Below are 19,865 nucleotides of genomic sequence, written 5' to 3'. Positions count from 1 at the left end.
TGCACTTTTCCTAACCCCAGTGCGTACCATTTCATGGTCCCTTTACAGCCAGCGCCCCTGGCGTACATCGGGTAAATTGGCATTGACGGTGAAAAGGTTGAAGGCGTGTATAACTCGCACCCTGTGCCAATGGGCTCCCAAAATCGTGCTTTCAAGTACGTGGCGATGGTGTCTACCTGAAAAATACTGTGCTTTCAGACAAAATTTCGTGTTTAGCAATGCTAAACCACCAGCCATTTTTTTTTTTCGGACAAAAAAAAAATGTCCGAAATGACGCGGCAAAAGGCATGCACTGCCTCAGGAGGCCACGTCATCTGCAGAAGCGGCGGATGTGAAACATATGTGAAAGCGATGTGAAAGCGGCGGGCATAAAACAAAGTGAAATGAGCCCTAGCAAGGAAGAAACAATGAAAACAACAGCTGCTCTACGGGAGCAGATGCAATGTCACTTGCTACACAGTATTAAAGGATAGATTTTTAAGCACTTAGCATAACTGTTAAAAATGAACATACTTTAATCATTGTTCTACCATGAGGAAAATCAAGAAGATAGATGCCAGGGAGAGATAACAGTGGGTTTTTATTGCATCCAAATATTCATTTAGTAGCATTTCTCTAACTACTATTTTATAACAGGGCCCGTGCGCCGAGGAGTGACGCGACTTGATAGGAATCGCTCAGTGCTCCCCGCAGGCTGCGCTATTTTCGAACTGCGCGATAAACGGGCAAAATTTGCTGAGCCACAGCACCGACTGCAATCGCGTTTTCGAAATTCTAAAACTGATATGACTGTTGTTGGTGGCTGGCTACAAGTTTTTAACTGCAACAAGGCGCACAGATGAAGGAAGCCAACAGTCACCGAAGCCAAGGAGCGTAGAGGAGTGGTTAACGTTAAAAGTTAGTTAATTATTAGAAACTTGTTACCATGCTCGCTAGTTAAGCCCATTCCCTGGTTTTCTGCTATCCTCCGTGAAATTTTCGAAATTTATCAAGCCTCCACGGAAATAGCCTGTATCTGCAGCTTGCGTATTTCAGTCACACACCCACTTCAGCTTGCGTTCGCAATCACCCACGCTAGCTGCCGTCGCGGGCGTAGAGTTTGCGTGGTGGTGTTTCAGCGCCGAGCTCACGTTCGGTATCGGGCGATTCAGTCGCAGCAACTCCTGCAGCATTTTCATTGCGAGTAAGTACGCATCAGCACTCTGAGCTAAATCGCAGAAAGCTCACCGATAGAGGCTCATTAAAGGTCTTCACATTGGCTTCGCTCATGGCCAACTGTGTGTTCCTTCTCGCCACCACGCGGTTCCCTAATCATTTTCGGATAAGTTTTTGTACAGTTTACTTCAGCAAGATTGACGCACGCTTACCCCATGCGTGACGTTGAGCCTTCGACAGAAGTTGTTCCCTCATGTACTGTCGGGGCAAAAAGTGACCATGGGCCTTATTGCATAAGCTGTTCATTTTAAAATGGTCATTTCGCGCTTCCATCTGGTCCTCTGTCATTGGTCACTCGTATATACCCGCTGCCTTCAAGCGCCTGTAGCAAGAGACCTGACCATTGGGTGGTTGGCGATCGGACATCGCCATTGGCTGGCATTTACTGCGATATGCAGCCACTGGTGAGGTGGAGAGGTGCATCGCAGCCCTTTGTCAACAGCAGGCAACCGGACCCGAGCACTGGCCAATGGTGAGGATCGGTCGCCTAGCACCCAATGGCCAGGTCCCTTTCCACGGACATTTGAAAGCCGCGGGTTCATCCGAGTGACCAATAACAAAGGACCAGACGGACGCCAAATGACCGTTTTAAAATGGACAGCTTATAGAATGTGGCCCCAGTTTCTGGACGCGCGAGCGCTACAGCACAAAAAGTATCGCTGGCGGCAGTATACTTTTATTGGCGCGTCCATTCCTGCCAGAACGGGTGGTCTTTCGAGAATGCCCCCGGAATTGAGTTCCAGTCTTTCATTTTGATACGCGAAGCAACGCTTCGGTTGCCCCCAGCAGCGAGCTGCCGGTAAAACCGAAAAAGAAATGCAGCTTGCCAGGGCCCCATCAGAGTGACGGCATACACCGGGAAGGGCGCCAGCTTGTCGACTCATCTTGTGGGATGCTTCTCGCAGCAAGCCAAACAGCAGACGCTTCCAGACGAGCACCCCTTGACGCGCGAAATGAACGCGCCATTCTCGGGTCATTAGATGGCTCTGGTGACGCAATGGTGCATTTGAACCAGCGGCGGCGCGTACTGGGCACTCCTGTCTCCGATAGTGCATGGCAGATACATATGTTAGGAGTTTGATTTATTGCCATGAATGAAGTCCGTTCTATCTCCAAAGCGAAGATAATCAGGGAGACGCTTCGTCATTAGCGAAACTAAGTAACGACATCTAGAAACTAAAAAAGTTCGAAGCACTGGCAAACACGCGGAGTAAAAAGTGCACGAAAGGATTCAAGCATAAACATCTTAACAAAGCAACGATAAGTGTGTAGCGTTTGATGTTACTCAATGAACAGAAGGGACTTCCGTGAAGCGCCAGCATAACTACCCTCTAAAAAGAGAGAAAGTAAAAGGTAGCAAACTGTCCTCTAGTGCATTACCTTTTGTAAAAGCCAGTGCGCCGCGCCAGAGGAGAGTTCACTCCCTTTTTACACCCATATAGGAGGCGTATTCACGTTTAGAGTGTACGAACCGGAACACACGCAAAGCAGCACAAAAGCTGTAAAATGTTTCGCGAATCGTGGAAATGAAACAAAGAAACGCAGCGCGTCCTGTCAAATACCTCTTCATTCCAAGAGGCTCATGTATTCTCTGCTTGCTCCAGCCTATCAAGGTGCCACGACGATCAATAAAGCGTATACGAAGGCGGTCCAACTCACGCGAAAGCGGCTTCTTTTCAGCAGCCCGCCGCATCCATTCGCGAGAAGTATAACATCTGATAGGATCAAGCTGCCGTCAGATTGTCAAGGTGGAGCAGCAGCGCCGCAACGACGCTCACTCCTCATCCAGCACGACGCAAACATGGCAAAAAGAGAAAGCCTCCAAGAGGTCGCAGCGAAATTTCATACCGCAAGAGAGATGGAATCGCAGCAACCGCAGAACTAATCCCGCGTGAAAGAGGCCACCCTCGGGGAGCCGTCATCGGTGAAGAAATATAAGGCATGCCTTGCGAGGGGCAGTTCTTCAGTGAAAACAAATAGCCCGCAGAATCTGAGCCACCTCACCAATCCTGCTCGGCAAGAAGGCTCTAATTAAGACGCATCTTGGCAGCACAGCACGCAGGAGGCACGGGGTTAGGCAGGGAAGCGGAGAAGGGGGCAGGCGCTGAGAGCGCCGGCGAGAACCGGCGTTATCGCCTCCTCGGCTTTGTCCCCAGCGTTGGGCCTCCAAAAAAGCGCTCGCGCTGTAAGTGCCTTCCATTGAAGTCTGCTCGGCTCTGCGCCTCTGTGGCCACTCATTGGCGGCCTAATAGGCACGATTGAGGAGTAAATTAGCGATGCGGGCTGTGGCCACACTATTGCCAGCGGTTGCTGTCCACCACTGACGGCCGCGCAGTGTACGCGGGTTTCGCAACCGCTTGCAACCGCGCTGCTTACATAACTGCTCTCCAAGTGGTTTGCGCACGCGGCACCTCAGGGCCACACTTGGAAATAATGAGCCTGTATGCCTATATGTTACCTTGAATAGGTGAAAATGTATACATGGGAACAACTGTATACTTAAGCGATCCGCGCACTTTTTTGTTGCACTATAGATAAAAAAAAAGTGACATATTCATCTACGAGTAAAGGAAAAACAATAATGTGCTCAGAGCAAAACACTAACAGAAAAGTGTATTCGTTGAAGGTCGGTTTCTAAAGAATGAAGACACACTATTTCCGTTTTCCTGTTTCTCGTACATATATCTTTCAGTGAGGCGTTTTAAACGACTATTTACAGACGTTAAAAGAGCAGCTGCTGCATAATAAGAGTCCGTATCCGAAATATGAGTATGGCTTTCAGGTACGGCCGCTTAAAAGCATCAAGCGCGGTAATGTTTACATATTTGCTCATGCCCGCATAACTTGGCTGCGTGATTTACGCTTTTGTTCCTTAAGCCAGAAGTATAGAATAATTTTTTTTTTTCAAGACGTGAGAAGATCGGCACGTAGGCAGTCTGCTTAAATGACTCTATTATTGCCGTTTCTTCGTTCTCTTTGCAAGTTAACGCAAAGTTGTGACCCATCAGAAGCTAGACGAGAGGTGCAGGGTAGCAAGGCTACTTTTAAAATTCTGACACGACGCTGCTCGCCTGGAGAAGTCTTATATCTTTTTATTTATCTTTTTTTTTTGCCTTTGAGTATGCGGGACAGACGGAGCAACCTCCGGCATCATCAGTGTAGTGCAGCATTCCAGTGGGTGATCAGGAGCAGTTAATAGCACTAGCCCGGCTTATTCCTCTATTGAATTTAACTCCTAAAAGTGTTCTCGCGAGAGCAGGCGCGTTCCAGTGGGCGAACGAGAGTGGGAGCATTTCCGCTGCAGCGAGCGCAGTCAAGAGCAGTGCAGGCTGCTCCCTCGTAGAAGGCAGAGTGCGAGAAAGCCACGTGACATTAAAATTTCATTATCGTGCCGTCCGCACAGTTCGTGTGTCCGATTTCGACGACTGTGGAGAGCGAATTCACACGTTTTAGCGAATGCAAATGGCCATCGAGTGCAGCTTTGACAACTGTGACCCGAAATGTACGATTGCTTATATCGCAGGCCATATACTTGCATTGAGCGCGAGTTTCGGTACCGCATTTAACTGCGCGCTCGAAGACACTGAAAAAGCAAGTCAGTCTCAGATACCACTAAGAAAGAATCAGTGCCCCTGCTTGCGCATATTCGAAGAAAATAATAGACGAGCCCGGGTCTTCAGGCAAGATTTCGTCGAAGGCTATCAGTCGGTGCTTGCAAGCAATTCGCTCACAGAAAGTGACAAGAAGTCATCCTGAGCCCGCAAAGCTACCCTCAGATGTTCATCCGTAAGTTCTTTGCAGAGGCTCGAGTGCTTTGTTTAGTTTTTTTTCTCTAGTCTTTCCTTTCACTTTATTTCGCTCTCTTTGCTACTGCGCAGTGTGCGTGTTGAGATGCTGACCATTAGCGCTCCCATCTTTTTCTTCTTTAAGGCAATGAAGAGAGAAAGAAAGCCTCGGGGGTGAAATTTTTTTCGCGCGCAAAAATCGTTTTGGCAACATACCTAAATACCCTCGGCGTCACAGAAACAGGTGAGGAACTTTACCTGCAATACGGTACTGCAGAATAAAGAAATGAGCAAAAAAAAAAAAAAACTCTTGACAACGCTTTCACCGCCCGCAAGGCGGGGTGTACCAAAACGACGCGGTGGTGAAGGTGCTCGGAATAAAAAGAAATTCAAATCAGAGTGAAAGAATCAGACGTCGTCCTTCATTCTGGCCCTATCTTTCAGCGGACGCGTTAGCCGCCTTTTACGCTTTCTTATTTAGCTGGCCACCATGCGGTTTACGGAGCCATTGTGCGCAGAATTGCTTCGAGCTCCTGGCGTCCGCAAAGAGGCAAAAAGGAACGCAACTGGTCACGCGATGTAAACGACATTTGTACAGGCTCAGGACAGGACATCCGCAACCTTACGTTGTTTCGAGGCTCGTTCTGAAAAAAAAAACTGCTTAGATGTTGCGACAAATCGAAGACGCATTAACCATGGACGGTAACTACAAAGAACGCTGAAAACCTTTTCGCTCGACGTTCTGCAGATCTTCGCAGCCCCCCCCCCCCCCCCCCCCCCCCCTTTTTTTTTGTCAGTGGGTTTAATGTAACTGAGTTGAGGCGCCACTGTGCTGGCTCTTCAGAAAATAATCGAGATCTTTGAACGGGACAAAGCAAAAAGCTGTAAAAATGTTTCAGGTCTTGCTTCTTACCTTCAAGACTTACTGTTCAAGTATGCGGTGATTATGGAAAGTGCATGGGAAAAACCTCCATTTTCCTCAGATGTTAGCAGTTCCCGCGTAATACGTTTCACAGTGGCTCGAGAGGAAAGGCCGGAAGCTACTTAAATAAGTCGTGGAGTGGCTTGCGTATTTATTTAAAAAAATGGTGCCTACTAATAAGAACCCAGTCTTATCAGAAAAAAAAAATGATAGGAACCGCTGTTTCAGGCAGCAGAGGATCAACAGACAAGCAACCGACGGAGACCGACTACTGGGACACGAAAATGATAGAACAAACAACCACAGTTAGTGAAAAAAAAAACGAAGTATGGACAAGAGCCCTTTAGACCTTGCGTATTTTTCTTAAGTATTTGTCAAATACATAAAAACTTAAAAGTTAGTTCTGAAAGAAGGCAAATGACAGAGGACAGAATTGCCAGCAAATATAACTAAGCAATGCGAACGACAGACCAGAACAGACAAGTCGTAACAAGCCAGGCCGACATCAGTTTCGGCATTGTATTCGAAGCTTATTTCGAGTTATGACCCATAGAACGGATTAACCAATAGACTTCAGAAGGGCGAGAAATGAGTTTCATTACCAGTTGCCCAAGACTGAAATCAATACCTTCCGAGCTTAGAATGCATAAGAATAATAGCTCTTATCCCTTCGCTTATCGTAGGATTATAAGAATAATGTCCGCTATTCTCTGTAAGCTTTCATCAGCTCCCGTAGAGTTATTTGTTGAAATGTTCTCAGAGGAACTTTTTTCTCGGCTCGCGTCTTTTCATTGCATTACTCCAACATATTCAGGCAGTAGTCTTACTCTACAGGGAGGGACTCATGTGTTAGGCAAGGGGTTAGAAGGTGTTAGGCAAGAGGTTAGAGCCTTTAAGCCCCCCTCCCCCTTTTTTTAACTATTTGTGCTTGCTGCTTTCGCCTTTTTTTTTTTCTACTGAGCAGCAAATATGATACGTAAGGCCACGTAAGTCACCGCGGTGGTTTGTGGCCAATAACCCGCTGCAACTGCTCACCCTTTTAAAGAAATAGGCAGACAGAATCGTTGCAACAGCAGCTCATTTTTGCGCACCAAGCAGGAGCAACATTGGAAACAAAGCGCTTCAAGCCGCCGAGCTGCTAAAGGCCTCCTGTTGAGCCCACATAAACCAGGGTAGCAGGGGGTGTGCGACCGAGTCATTTCGTTTGCATTTCTTGCTTCTCGAAAGCATGCATTACAACGCGCTTTTTTTGCCTGAAGGACGACTGGGCTGCAGAGAGACGACAGTTCTCCCTCGCTGCTGGTAAGGGCAGTTTCGTTTTTCGCGCATTACGTTTTCAGAAACTGCCACGCCTAAAGGTGCTGCGTTTTGTGACACCTGAAAGGGTGTAGATTGCTGTCTTGGTTTCGATGTCTTTATTTTCTTTTGAGAAGAAATAGGAAGACCGAGAGCGTCACAAATGGGGCCCGTAGATGAGAAGCAATGCGGGTAAGAGGCCTGGGAATGTCGCGGTGGCAATACTGCTTTAAAAAAAAGGACGAGAGAGAGAGAGAGGTAAGGAAAAGAAAGCAATCAGTGAGCTACGGGCTGAGGCCAATGAACAAACAACGATCACAATGACAAGGGATGCACGAAGAGACGCTACTCCACAATGCTCTTGAAAGAGGCGACGTGGCAAGAGCAGCCACGCCGCAGTAATGTTTTTCGAAACCTCAATCCGGATTTGTGGCGTAGGCCCACTTACATGCGTGTAATACAACCCGCCGGAAGGTAGAAAATCTATGCACGTGCCACTGTGCCTGCACTTCGGCTGCGGTCTCTGCATGAGTCTCTTTTAATGGAATACACTATCACATGTTTTTGAAATGTCCCTCAGCACCTTTCATGTTGACATTTCTTTCCGCGCGCTGTCTCTGAGTGAGGTTTGCACCATGCCTCCAAGCGCAGAGGAGAGCTTGCCGTTTTCATTCTTTATGTTGCGATAGTCATTTCTAAATCTCATGCTACGTTCAGTCAAACATTTCTAGAGGGTTAGCAGTACCTGCACCGAGAGAACTTGTGCCAACGGCCCGCTTTTTGAGCGCGCGGCATGCCAATTCCGATTTAGAGTGATGAAGATTCCACGGAAAACTTCACGTTGTTACTGGACTACTTGCCTTACCTTATGACATACTGTCTGTTTACCTAGAATAAGCGAAACCTATTATACAGTCATATGCCTGCGCAGTACGTACACCAGGGGAAACAACACCCATCGACCATACGCTGTGCCCTTTAAGAATACGGCAGCGAAAGACTCCTGCAGAATTTAGCGAGTACACCTCCAACAAAGCCAAGAAACGAGAACGGAGAACGTACGTGAAATGCACATCACATGACGCCTTTAAAAACTGAAGTGAAGCAAAATACCAGTGAAGCGGAGATGTAGCCTGCTATTACAACAAGTCAGAAATAATAAAACATAGCGTGGATAAATAAAGACGACACAAAGACTTTCAACTGATGATTTATTCAAACAAGAAAGGGAATATATACACGTTACAATGATGATGTTACCAGACCATGCTGACAAAATGCTCTCCAATTGCAAAATATTGCGCTCCTGTAGTGCGATAGATGGCTTGCTAAGAGACGTGGCGCCATCCTTATGAATATGAAAGCATTCCATGGCCTCCCTTACAGTTTTATTACTGTGCAGCAAGGTTACTTCGCTGTCATCAAATGTGTATTCATATTTGTGTTTCCCGGCAATCTAGGCTCGAATCCGTCGACGGCCCCAAGTGCCTCAGAAGATCTCTTGTGCTCAGGGAGGTGCTCATTTAAGCAGCGCCCTGACTATCCCCTATAAGAGCAGCCGTAGGAGAGGGGAATCTGGTAGACTATACTTTTCTGGCATGCCACAAAAGAAGTCCTGATGATTTATCGTGCCTGCATTCTCAATTTGCCGGTCCCCTCTTTCCCTGATACGTCAGAAAGCTCGGAAACTTCTGCTTAGCTTTCTCTGACACGGCAAAACGACTTTGACGTCGTCCATGGGGCCAACTTTTTTGAGGCGATGAGAAGTACAGTGGACATATGGAGTGAGTGCAGTTTCCCTTTGTCGCACCTGTTTTTTCCGCGGTCCTATTCGTTTCCTTGCTGAGCTTACCAACCAGCCTTTCAAAAAGACGGCTTGTTTTTTAAATCAGGGCGACCCGATTCTTTCAGCTTGGTGACCTGGCAAGAAAACTATCGTTGGCCAGGTGCTCACATGATTTGGTTACTGCCGCCCTAAGCGGCTAAAGGGCAATCTCGTTTCAGAGCAATATAGAATTCCCCGATGCAAAATTAAGCAAAGGAATGGCCGTACGCGGAGCACACATCTAACACGCGTTCTTCTCAGCAATTCTGATATTCAAGTCGATAAACGCAATGCACCTCTCTACCGTTTTTTATGCTGCAAACTGAAGCCCTTGACCACAGACGCGTTAGAAAGATATCTATCACACTACATGAGCGAGAAATTGCGTTATTGGAGATCATTTTGTGAGCATGGCCGGATGACAGCATCATTAGAACGTCTACATATTCCCTTTATTGCTTGAATACACCTTCAATTTAAAGCTAGCGCCTGTTCTGTCTATATTTTCGTGATCCTCGTTTTCCTGTGCAATGTTTTATGATATCAACTCACCCAGTATTCCGCTTTTCTCAGCTCTGCGGTCCGCTTCGGACAAGTTGCAGAGACTTCGGGTGGCATGCGAAGGCATCAGATCTGTAACCCGCTTGCAGGCAAAATATTTCTTTTTCAAATTCGCCGCCGTGTGCGGAACACCTTTGTCCGTGTTGCGCCTAGGACTCGCGGAACTACGCGGCTCACGTGTACGCCTTGCTAAATGCCCTCTCATACAGTGCTGTACCAGATACTCAGGAAACGGTACCAGTAACACGGCACACGGCATACTGAACGTATTTTATGACTTCTTGTGTTGTTGTTTTTTTCTTATTTGCGCCGTTTCAGCAGTGGCAGTCGTTTAGTTTGCGCAACGCGTTTACGGGTAAGAGGCAAAGTAAACGCAGCTTTCAAGGGCAAGGGTGCGTCTTCACACCGCGAGCTCTGCTTATCGAGCGATACGGGACGCAGCTGTCCGCTTTAGTTCCGGCAAATAAAGCCTCGGCCCAAGAATGCAAGCGGTTCTGTAGTAAGGGCGCAAATGTATAGGGCCCACCTTCTTTTCCCCCTCCACGAAATAAAAGAACTCATAGATGATCAGTGCGCTCGCTGCAGAAGGGCGCGCGCTAGCTTTGTGACTCCGATTGTGCGACCAATTTTTGTTGACAAACTGAATTAACTTACACAACTGACAACTGAAGTATAGATTTGGCAACTGATTTATTTTTACGCTGCTGAAATATTTCAGATCAGATGTCCAGTAGCCACCCGTTTTCCTCTTTGGTGGTGGTTCTGAGCTTTTGACTTTCTTGCACCGAGTCCTCAAACCGCCAATGACGGCGGGTTTAGCCTGCAGTGGTCCTCACAATGCTGGTTCATTGAAGCCCCCCCCCCCCCCCCCCTTCCACTTTTCGAATTTCCACGGTGCGGTTGAGGTGGCCATCGAGTTTGGGGTGTCGACTTTGAACTAAGACAGTCATTACGCCTTTATTTACCTTTTAATTATTAATGCACCAGGCACCTGGCCCATGTTTCGTGCGTCTATTGGCGGTCAATTTTTGCGGATATGGGAGTACTAATGCTAAAGCAACGAAAGCAGCAATAAACGAAAAGGGGGAGAGGAAAGAAGAGCAAATAATTCAACAATAATTTGATCGGCAACCACTGCTGAGCGATGGTAGAAGAAGGAAGTGTCGTTGCACCGGCAAGTAGAGAAAGCTAGTGATATGTTAACTGTTGCAGGCGCATGCGTAGCGGTTCGCAGTAGCTAAGCCAATAAAAGATTTCACCATATTCTATCCGCGAGAATGCAGTTTGACTTGGTTTTGTATTTGAAACTTACGCAATGGCTACAATATGGCGGGTATCATCTGTCGACACCGTCGTAGGATAGACCGAAAACCAGCTCAGGATAAGCGAAGCGTCCCGGCGGACCTGGGAGTAAGCTCCTTTTTTTTTTTGCTTGGTTTGTTTGTGAGCCGCAATACTAGCTCGAGAAGTCCAGTTTTTCTGTCTGCCCCTGATGCGACTTGTAATACGATTGCGTAAGGCAGAGATAAACTGGCAGCACTGTTTGCTGTGGTTCATTTTGCGGTATCGCATCGGCTCTGCGTGCACACATCTTTTCAATCTAGGCTTCCATCTTGTGCGGAGAAGGTAGCGCTAAAGCAGCACGCCGAAAAGGCGGAAACCCAAGGCTGACTCTACTTCTGCCATCGCCTTTCCTACGTGTTGTTTTACTCCTCCTTCATATATTATGTCCGACTAACTTGCAGCTCAATAAACTTCGCTTCCCTCTTGTGCGACATTCTACAGTGGTTCTGAGGCAGATCTGATATGTATAAGGCCGTGGCGTAAATAAAAGGTAATTCCAAAGGAACGAAGGCTGCCTTTGAAGCGAAATGAATAATTTGAGTGGGAAAATATGCAGCCCACTTAAAGGTTAATCCGTTAGCAAACTTTCACGGGCGAGAACTAACGTGATCGGCACAGTGGTTTTTGACGTAAAGGGCCTGCAGAGCGTACAATGAATAACAAAGACGGCTTTCGCTGTGCATGTACCAACACTTAAATCACGTTGCGGGCGAATTAATCAGGACATTTAGTTAAGACGATGAAACAAGATATCAGTAGACAGCAGAAGCGGCTGAGTAAGCTACTCTCACTTACACCGTTTCTGATGCTGGATATCAAATTAATTCCGCTGTCTGCAGCAGCTAGATATGTTAAATGCCCGCGGGTTCTGTGCGCCGGATTATCCTGTAGAGCAACGCTTGGCTCGCGAGTTGCCCCATGTTGCTGCTGAACGTTGGGTCGCAGATTCCGGGCGCTACCACTTGGTACGCATGCCACTCATTGTGCAGCAGAGCGCCTTATGGGAAGAACAGAAGGATCCAGCAATCTTGGTGAGAAATACTTCACCACAGCAATTCAATGAAATGAAGAAAGGACTGAAGACGCCCGTAGTCGTATTAGAAGGCGATACAGCGTCGCGGAATGAAAGAGGTGAATGTCAGCTAATCAACCGCTTGACATTTCATGTATTTCTTACCTTTATTATATTGTGTGTTCTAATATTTAGGTTTCTGTGGGAGCCTACGCAAAGTGCTAGCATTGGAGCGTGAACAATTCCGATGCAGCCATGCAAGACGAAACCATGCACCTGATAAAATAGTTCTCGATTTGAGCTCGAATAGATAGGAACCTACGATTCAGGAATCTTTTTATTTCGGGTTAAAACATTTACCGTAGAAAGTTTATTCCATCCTGGACAAACATTCTACGGACGAAGAAATTTTCTGTACTTAGCAGCGCTGGCGTTTAAAGGCGATAGCTTCCTTGTAGAAATTTATAAACATCATATCTTCTAGACATTCCCTTTATTATGCGGTACTTCTCTAGTACTCGATTTCTGCACTCATTTATACTTGTAAATAAAAGAAAACACAATAGGTTATATAACCGTACGAGGCGAAAGGAGTTTAAGGAAAAATGAACTCATATTATTGCCAAATATGGTACAAAACGAAGCATTAGGAGAAATAAAACCGTTACTACAAATTATTTCAACCCCTTACCATCGATCAATGACTATATTACAACACAGCATTCAAGGTTAAAGAAAATAAGAGCCGGCCGCTCAGACTGCCGAAACTACATGGGCAAGATTAAATAATTAGAAGAGTGGTTAAGATAAGAAAAGTGAGGTTGTCAAGGGCCTGACGGTTAAGACCGATTTCAAAACTTTAAACACAACAAAATGTGAAAAGTAAAAACGGTCCCAATAGCAACACTAAATTCTCCCTGCAAGACATTACCGTAAACACCCTGCACAGATCACTGCCTGAATACTTAATCGTAATTATTGGTTACCAGATTCGGAAGCCGCCGCGCGGTTTGGTCTCGCGATGACGTGGGCGCGAGTGAAATTAGGAGTGATGGGGTTAATGGCTCTACCTTCGTTTGTTAGGAATGCAGTCAACATGCGCTAAAAGGTGGGGCACGCATTTCTTAACTGAGGGATACATCTTCTCGTGAAAGTGCATTCAAGTGGGCAGGCAGCAGATACAGGCCAACGCTTAATATGGCATGGTGCTATCCTAGCTGAAATCGCATTTGAATACTTTAAGACAGGAAACGGCAGTCCACCTTGGGAATCTCTGGCACCAGTTTTCGAATCATTATGCTTTTTCGCTTGCACGTTTTTGTTTTTTTCCGACCAACCTAGATGTTAAGGACAATTATGAGGTAAATTTTTACAGCAAATTCTCAGTAATGTTTAACAACCTTTTACGCTCACAACTTTTGCACATTTTCCACCGTTTTGCTGCGCCGTTCGTGTGAAAGTCATTGTGTGAACCTTGCAGTGAGCAATGTCCTCAGAACGGCGTTTGCACAGTACGCTGAAAGCATTAGCGCCTCGATTTTCAGGTACTCGTTTCGGACTGCCGGAACCAGTCCTTTTCAAACGATTTTTGAAAAGCAAATGGCCGTGGTACTAACATCGCTTGGGCTGTGCATGGATTCCTCGCGCCAAACCCGACTTCGGTCGAATTTCTAATGCGGATCGTTTGCACTGTATCTAAAAGGTTCGAAGGCATGACAGACCGTTACAGAAGCAGAAGCAACATTTATCACTGAGTGTTTCAACAAACAGCGGATCAGAACAGAGAGTGTAGTAGGTGATAAAATGTTGCAACTTTTTTCAAGTGTACGCTTAAAAGCACATTAACCTGAGTCCAGCTGTTTATACGCTGCATAAAACTGCTTCCCTTCGCTACTCCGCGACTCCGGAGATACTGAAACGACAGCCGAGGCTAGCGAAATTTCCCACAGCCTTTGAGGTTTACTCGACAGAGCAACCGGCTTGTGGCCCCTAGTAGTAGCCCAACTCGAGGAAGAAAAGCAAATGTAAGACTTGGACCTCGTCAATGGAGAACCCTCTTCGCTAATCTAACAGTATCGATTCCTGAATGAAAGACGCAGGATTGCCGGCAGCCCGCTTAACGACTTGTTTTATGAATGGAGCGCTATCGCTCCGGTCGAACGATTTTCCGCAGACTCAGAGAAACAACAGGGGGATATAAACGAGAAAATAGGAGGGAGTGGCTGATTGAAGAAATCTGAGACATTCAGCTAGTTTTTACATTTGGTTTTGCGAGCGGAGCCCTTTAATGCGCTATGGCGCTCAGTTACTGACAACCGGTATTTCCACCTACAGTTGTCCATACCGGCTGTTACTATGCATTTTTTTTTTTTTGATATCGACTGCGCCCGTGCTATAGAGAAGTTGCGTGCGTGGCAAGCTGCCGCGAGAGTGCGCGGCCAGCGAAGCTTTTTGAAGCACTGTCCACCCCCCATTTGCTCTCGCTTCCTTTCTGCATGTGTGCATCACAGCGCTTTCTCGCGAAACCCTTTTGAAATCCAGATAAGCGCGCAGTGCTTGCCCCTACTCACGCACTGCAGCCATTGGGGCAGAAGATAGAGGCGCCGTTGCCGAATGTTCCTGCTCGAGTTGCCCGCGAACTTTAATTTTATGGCTCTTTCAGACGGAAGTGTCTTTTGCAAAGCGTTTGATACAACGGGCCTTGGCATGGAGGCGACATTCTGATGCACTTCGCGACTCAATCAGCCCATTCCCACGACGCTCGTAAACATCGTAAAGCGTCGTGGCTAGATCAACCGCATTTCGGAAGATGCATTCCTTTTTTACATTTTTACATTTTTCACGCTGCAAGAAATGGTGGCGAAAACAGCGAGGTCATTCTGGTGACGCTGGTGATGCGGCACGGCAGCGCCCGCTGGCTGCCCGCATTTTCCTCTTTCTCTCAAGATGACAGATGAGAAAAATGTCCCGATATTTAGCGCTGCCTGCAGCAACACGTCTCAGTTGCTCTGTTCCGCTACTTCACGCGCAACCATTGCAGCGAACGTCCCAATAGAGTTAGCTTAATCAAAAGATGCTAAGAAGGGCGAAGATCTGCAACCCGCTTGCAGGCAAAATATTTCTTTTTCAAATTCGCCGCCGTGTGCGGAACAGCTTTGTCCGTGTTGCGCCTAGGACTCGCGGAACGGCGCGGCTCACGTGTACGCCTTGCTAAATGACTTTTCCTACAGTGCTGTGCCAGATACACCGGAAACGGTACCAGTAACACGGCACACGGCATATTGAACGTCTTTTATGATTTCTTGTGCTTTTTTTTTCTTATTTCCGCCGTTTGAGCAGTGGCGGTCATTTAGTTCGCGCAACGCATGTACGGGTAAGAGGAAAAGCAAACGCAGCTTTAAAGGGCAAGGGTGCGTCTTCACACCGCGAGCTCTGCTTATCGAGCGATACGGGACGCAACTGTCCGCTTTAGTTCCGGCAAATAAAGCCTCGGCCCAAGACTGCAAGCGGGTCTGTAGTAAGGGCGCAAATGTATAGGGCACACCTTCTTTCCCCCTCCACGAAAGAAAAGAACTCATAGATGATCAGTGCGGTCGATGCAGAAGGGTGCGCGCTATAGCTTTGTGACTCCGATTGTGTGACCAATTTTTGTTGACAAACTGAATTAACTTACACAAGTGACAACTGAAGTTTAGACTTGGCAACTGATTTATTTTTACGCTGCTGAAATATTTCAGATCAGATGTCAAGTAGCCGTCAGTTTTCCTCTTTGGTGGTGGTTCTGAGCTTTTTGACTTTCTTGCATCGAGTCCTCAAACCGCCAACGACAGCGGGTTTAGCCTGCAATGGTCCTCACAATGCTGGCTCATTAAAGCCCCCCCCCCCCTCCACTTTTAGAATTTCCACGGCGCGGTTGAGGTGTCCATCGAGAAGAGGGACAGTCGCTGTGTCCTTTCCTTTCACTGAAGCTAATTTTCATTCTCTCGTCCGTCTTTCATTGTTTCCATCCCTACCCTGACGGTGCGTTTGGGGTGTCGACTTTCAACTAAGACAGTCATTACGCCTTTATTTAGCTTTTAATTATTAATGCACCAGGCACCTGGCCCATGTTTCGTGCGTCTATTGGCGGTCGATTTTTGCGAATATGGGAGTACTAATGCTAAAGCAACAAAAGCAGCAATAAATGAAAAGAGGGAGAGGAAAGAAGAGCAAATAATTAAACAATAATTTGATCGGCAACTACTGCTGAGCGATGGTAGAAGACGGAAGTGTCGTTCAACCGGCAAGTAGAGAAAGCTAGTGATATGTTAACTGTTGCAGGCGCATGCGTAGCGGCTCGCCGTAGCTAAGCCAATAAAAGATTTGGCCATATTCTATCCGCGAGAATGCCCTTTCACTTGGTTTTGTATTGGAAACTTACGCAATGGCTGCAATATGGCGGGTATCATCTGTCGACACCGTCATAGGATAGATAGAAAACGAGCTCAGGATAAGCGAAGCGTCCCGGCGGACCTGGGAGTAAGCTCCTTTTTTTTTTTTGCTTGGTTTGTTTGTGCGCCCCAATACTAGCTCCAGAAGTCCAGTTTTTCTGTCTGCCCCTGATGCGACTTGTAATACGATTGCGTAAGACAGAGATAAACTGGCAGCACTGTTTGCTGTGGTTCATTTTGCGGTATCGCCTCGGCTCTGCGTGCTCACATCTTTTCAATCTAGGCTTCCATCTTGTGCGGAGAAGGTAGCGCTAAAGCAGCACGCCGAAAAGGCGGAAACCCAAGGCTGACTCTACTTCTGCCATCGCCTTTCCTACGTGTTGTTTTACTCCTCCTTCATATATTATGTCCGACTAACTTGCAGCTCAATAAACTTCGCTTCCCTCTTGTGCGACATTCTACAGTGGTTCTGAGGCAGATCTGATATGTATAAGGCCGTGGCGTAAATAAAAGGTAATTCCAAAGGAACGAAGGCTGCCTTTGAAGCGAAATGAATAATTTGAGTGGGAAAATATGCAGCCCACTTAAAGGTTAATCCGTTTGCAAACTTTCACGGGCGAGAACTAACGTGATCGGCACAGTGGTTTTTGACGTAAAGGGCCTGCAGAGCGTACAATGAATAACAAAGACGGCTTTCGCTGTGCATGTACCAACACTTAAATCACGTTGCGGGCGAATTGATCAGGACATTTAGTTAAGACGATGAAACAAGATATCAGTAGACAGCAGAAGCGGCTGAGTAAGCTACTCTCACTTACACCGTTTCTGATGCTGGATATCAAATTAATTCTGCTGTCTGCAGCAGCTAGATATGTTAAATGCCCGCGGGTTCTGTGCGCCGGATTGTCCTGTAGAGCAACGCTTGGCTCGCGAGTTGCCCCATGTTGCTGCTGAACGTTGGGTCGCAGATTCCGGGCGCTACCACTTGGTACGCATGCCACTCATTGTGCAGCAGAGCGCCTTATGGGAAGAACAGAAGGATCCAGCAATCTTGGTGAGAAATACTTCACCACAGCAATTCAATGAAATGAAGAAAGGACTGAAGACGCCCGTAGTCGTATTAGAAGGCGATACAGCGTCGCGGAATGAAAGAGGTGAATGTCAGCTAATCAACCGCTTGACATTTCATGTATTTCTTGCCTTTATTATGTTGTGTGTTCTAATATTGAGGTTTCTGTATGAGCCTACGCAAAGTGCTGGCATTGGAGCGTGAACAATTCTGATGCAGTCATGCAAGACGAAACCATGCGCCTGATAAAATAGTTCTCGACTTGAGCTCGAATAGATAGGAATCTACTTTTGAGGAATCTTTTTATTTCGGGTTAAAAAATTTACCGTAGAAAGTTTACTCCATCCTGGACAAACATTCTACGGACGAAGAAATTTTCTGTACTTAGCAGCGCTGGCGTTTAAAGGCGATAGCTTCCTTGTAGAAATTTATAAACATCGTATCTTCTATACATTCCTTTTATTATGCGGTACTTCTCTAGTACTCGATTTCTGCACTCATTTATATTTGTAAATAAAAGAAAACACAATAGATTATATAACCGTACGAGGCGAAAGGACACATTTAATGAAAAATGAACTCATAATATTGCCAAAGATGGTACAAAACGAAGTGTTTTGAGAAATAAAACTGTTACTACAAATTATTTCAACCCCTTACCACCGATCAATGAGTGTATGGCAACACGGCATTCAAGGTTAAAGAAAATAAGCGCCCGGCTGCTCAGACTGCCGAAACTATATGTACAAGATTAAATAATTAGAAGAGCGGTTTCGCAAAGTGAGGTTGTCAATGGCCTGAGGCTTAAGATCGATTTCAAAACTTTAAACACAACGAAATGTGAAAAGTAAAAACGGTCCCTATAGCAACACTAAATTCTCCCGGCATGACATTACCGTAAACACCCTGCACAGATCACTGCCTGAAAACTTAATCGTAATTATTTGTTACCAGATTCGGGAGCCGGAGCGCCGTTTGATCTCGCGATGATGTGGGCGCCAGTGAAATTTGGACTGACGGGGTTAATGGCTCTACCTTCGTTTGTTAGGAATGCAGGCAACATGTGCTAAAAGGTGGAGCACGCATTTCTTAACTGAGGGACATATCTTCTCGTGAAAGTGCATTCAAGTTGGCAGGCAGCAGATACAGGCCAACGCTTGATATGGCATGGTGCTATCCTAGCTCAAATCGCATTTGAATACTTTAAGAGAGCAAAGGGCAGTCCCCCTTGGGAATCTCTGGCACTAGTTTTCGAATCATTATGCTTTTTCGCTTGCACGTTTTTGTTTGCGCGTCTTTGTAGAGACAATGGGGCGTCCAGTTAAAGCTACTGACAATTTTTTCCGACCAACCTAGATGTTAAGGACAATTATGAGGTGAATTTTTACAATAAATTCTCAGTAATGTTTAACAAAGTTTCACGCTCACAACTTTCGCATATTTTCTACCATTTTGCTGCGCCGTTCATGTGAAAGTCATTGTGTGAACCTTGCAGTGAGCAATGTCCTCAGAACGGCGTTTGCATAGTACGCTGAAAGCATTAGCGCCTCGATTTTCAGGTAATCGTTTCGGACTGCCGGAACCAGTCCTTTTCAAACGATTTTTGAAAAGCAAATGGCCGTGGTACTAACATCGCTTGGGCTGTGCATGGATTCCTCGCGCCAAACCCGACTTCGGTCGCATTTCTAATGCGGATCGTTTGCACTGTATCTAAAAGGTTTGAAGGCATGACAGACCGCTACAGAAGCAGAAGCAACATTTATCACTGAGTGTTTCAACAAACAGTGGATCAGAACACAGAGTGTAGTAGGTGATAAAATGTTGCAACTTTTTTCAAGTGTACGCTTAAAAGCACATTAACCGGAGTCCAGCTTTTTATATGCTGCATAAAACTGCCTCCCTTCGCGACTCCGCGACTCCGGAGATACTGAAACGACAGCTGAGGCTAGCGAAATTTCCCACAGCCTTTGAGGTTTACTCGACAGAGCAACCGGCTTGTGGCCGCTGGTAGTAGCCCAACTCGAGGAAGTAAAGCGAATGTAAGACTCGGAGCTCATCAATGGAGAACCCTCTTCGCTAATCTAATAGTATCGATTCCTGAATGAAAGACGCGGGATTGCCGGCAGCCCGCTTAACGACTTGTTTTATGAATGGAATGCTATCGCTCCGGTCGAACGATTTTCCGCAGACTGAGAGAAACAACAGGGGTATAAAAACGAGAAAATAGGAGGGAGTAGCTGATTGAAGAAATCTGAGACATTCAACTAGTTTTTACATTTGGTTTTGCGAGCGGAGCCCTTTAATGCGCTATGGCGCTCAGTTACTGACAACCGGTATTTCCACCTACAGTTGTCCATTTCGGCTCTTACATGCATTTTTTTTTTTTTGATATCGACTGCGCCCGTG

Source organism: Amblyomma mixtum, chromosome 3 (assembly GCF_055824585.1).
Source record: "Amblyomma mixtum isolate Tamu chromosome 3, ASM5582458v1, whole genome shotgun sequence".
In the NCBI taxonomy this organism is placed as follows: Eukaryota; Metazoa; Arthropoda; class Arachnida; order Ixodida; family Ixodidae; genus Amblyomma; species Amblyomma mixtum.
Note: the sequence above shows the minus strand (reverse complement) of the source record.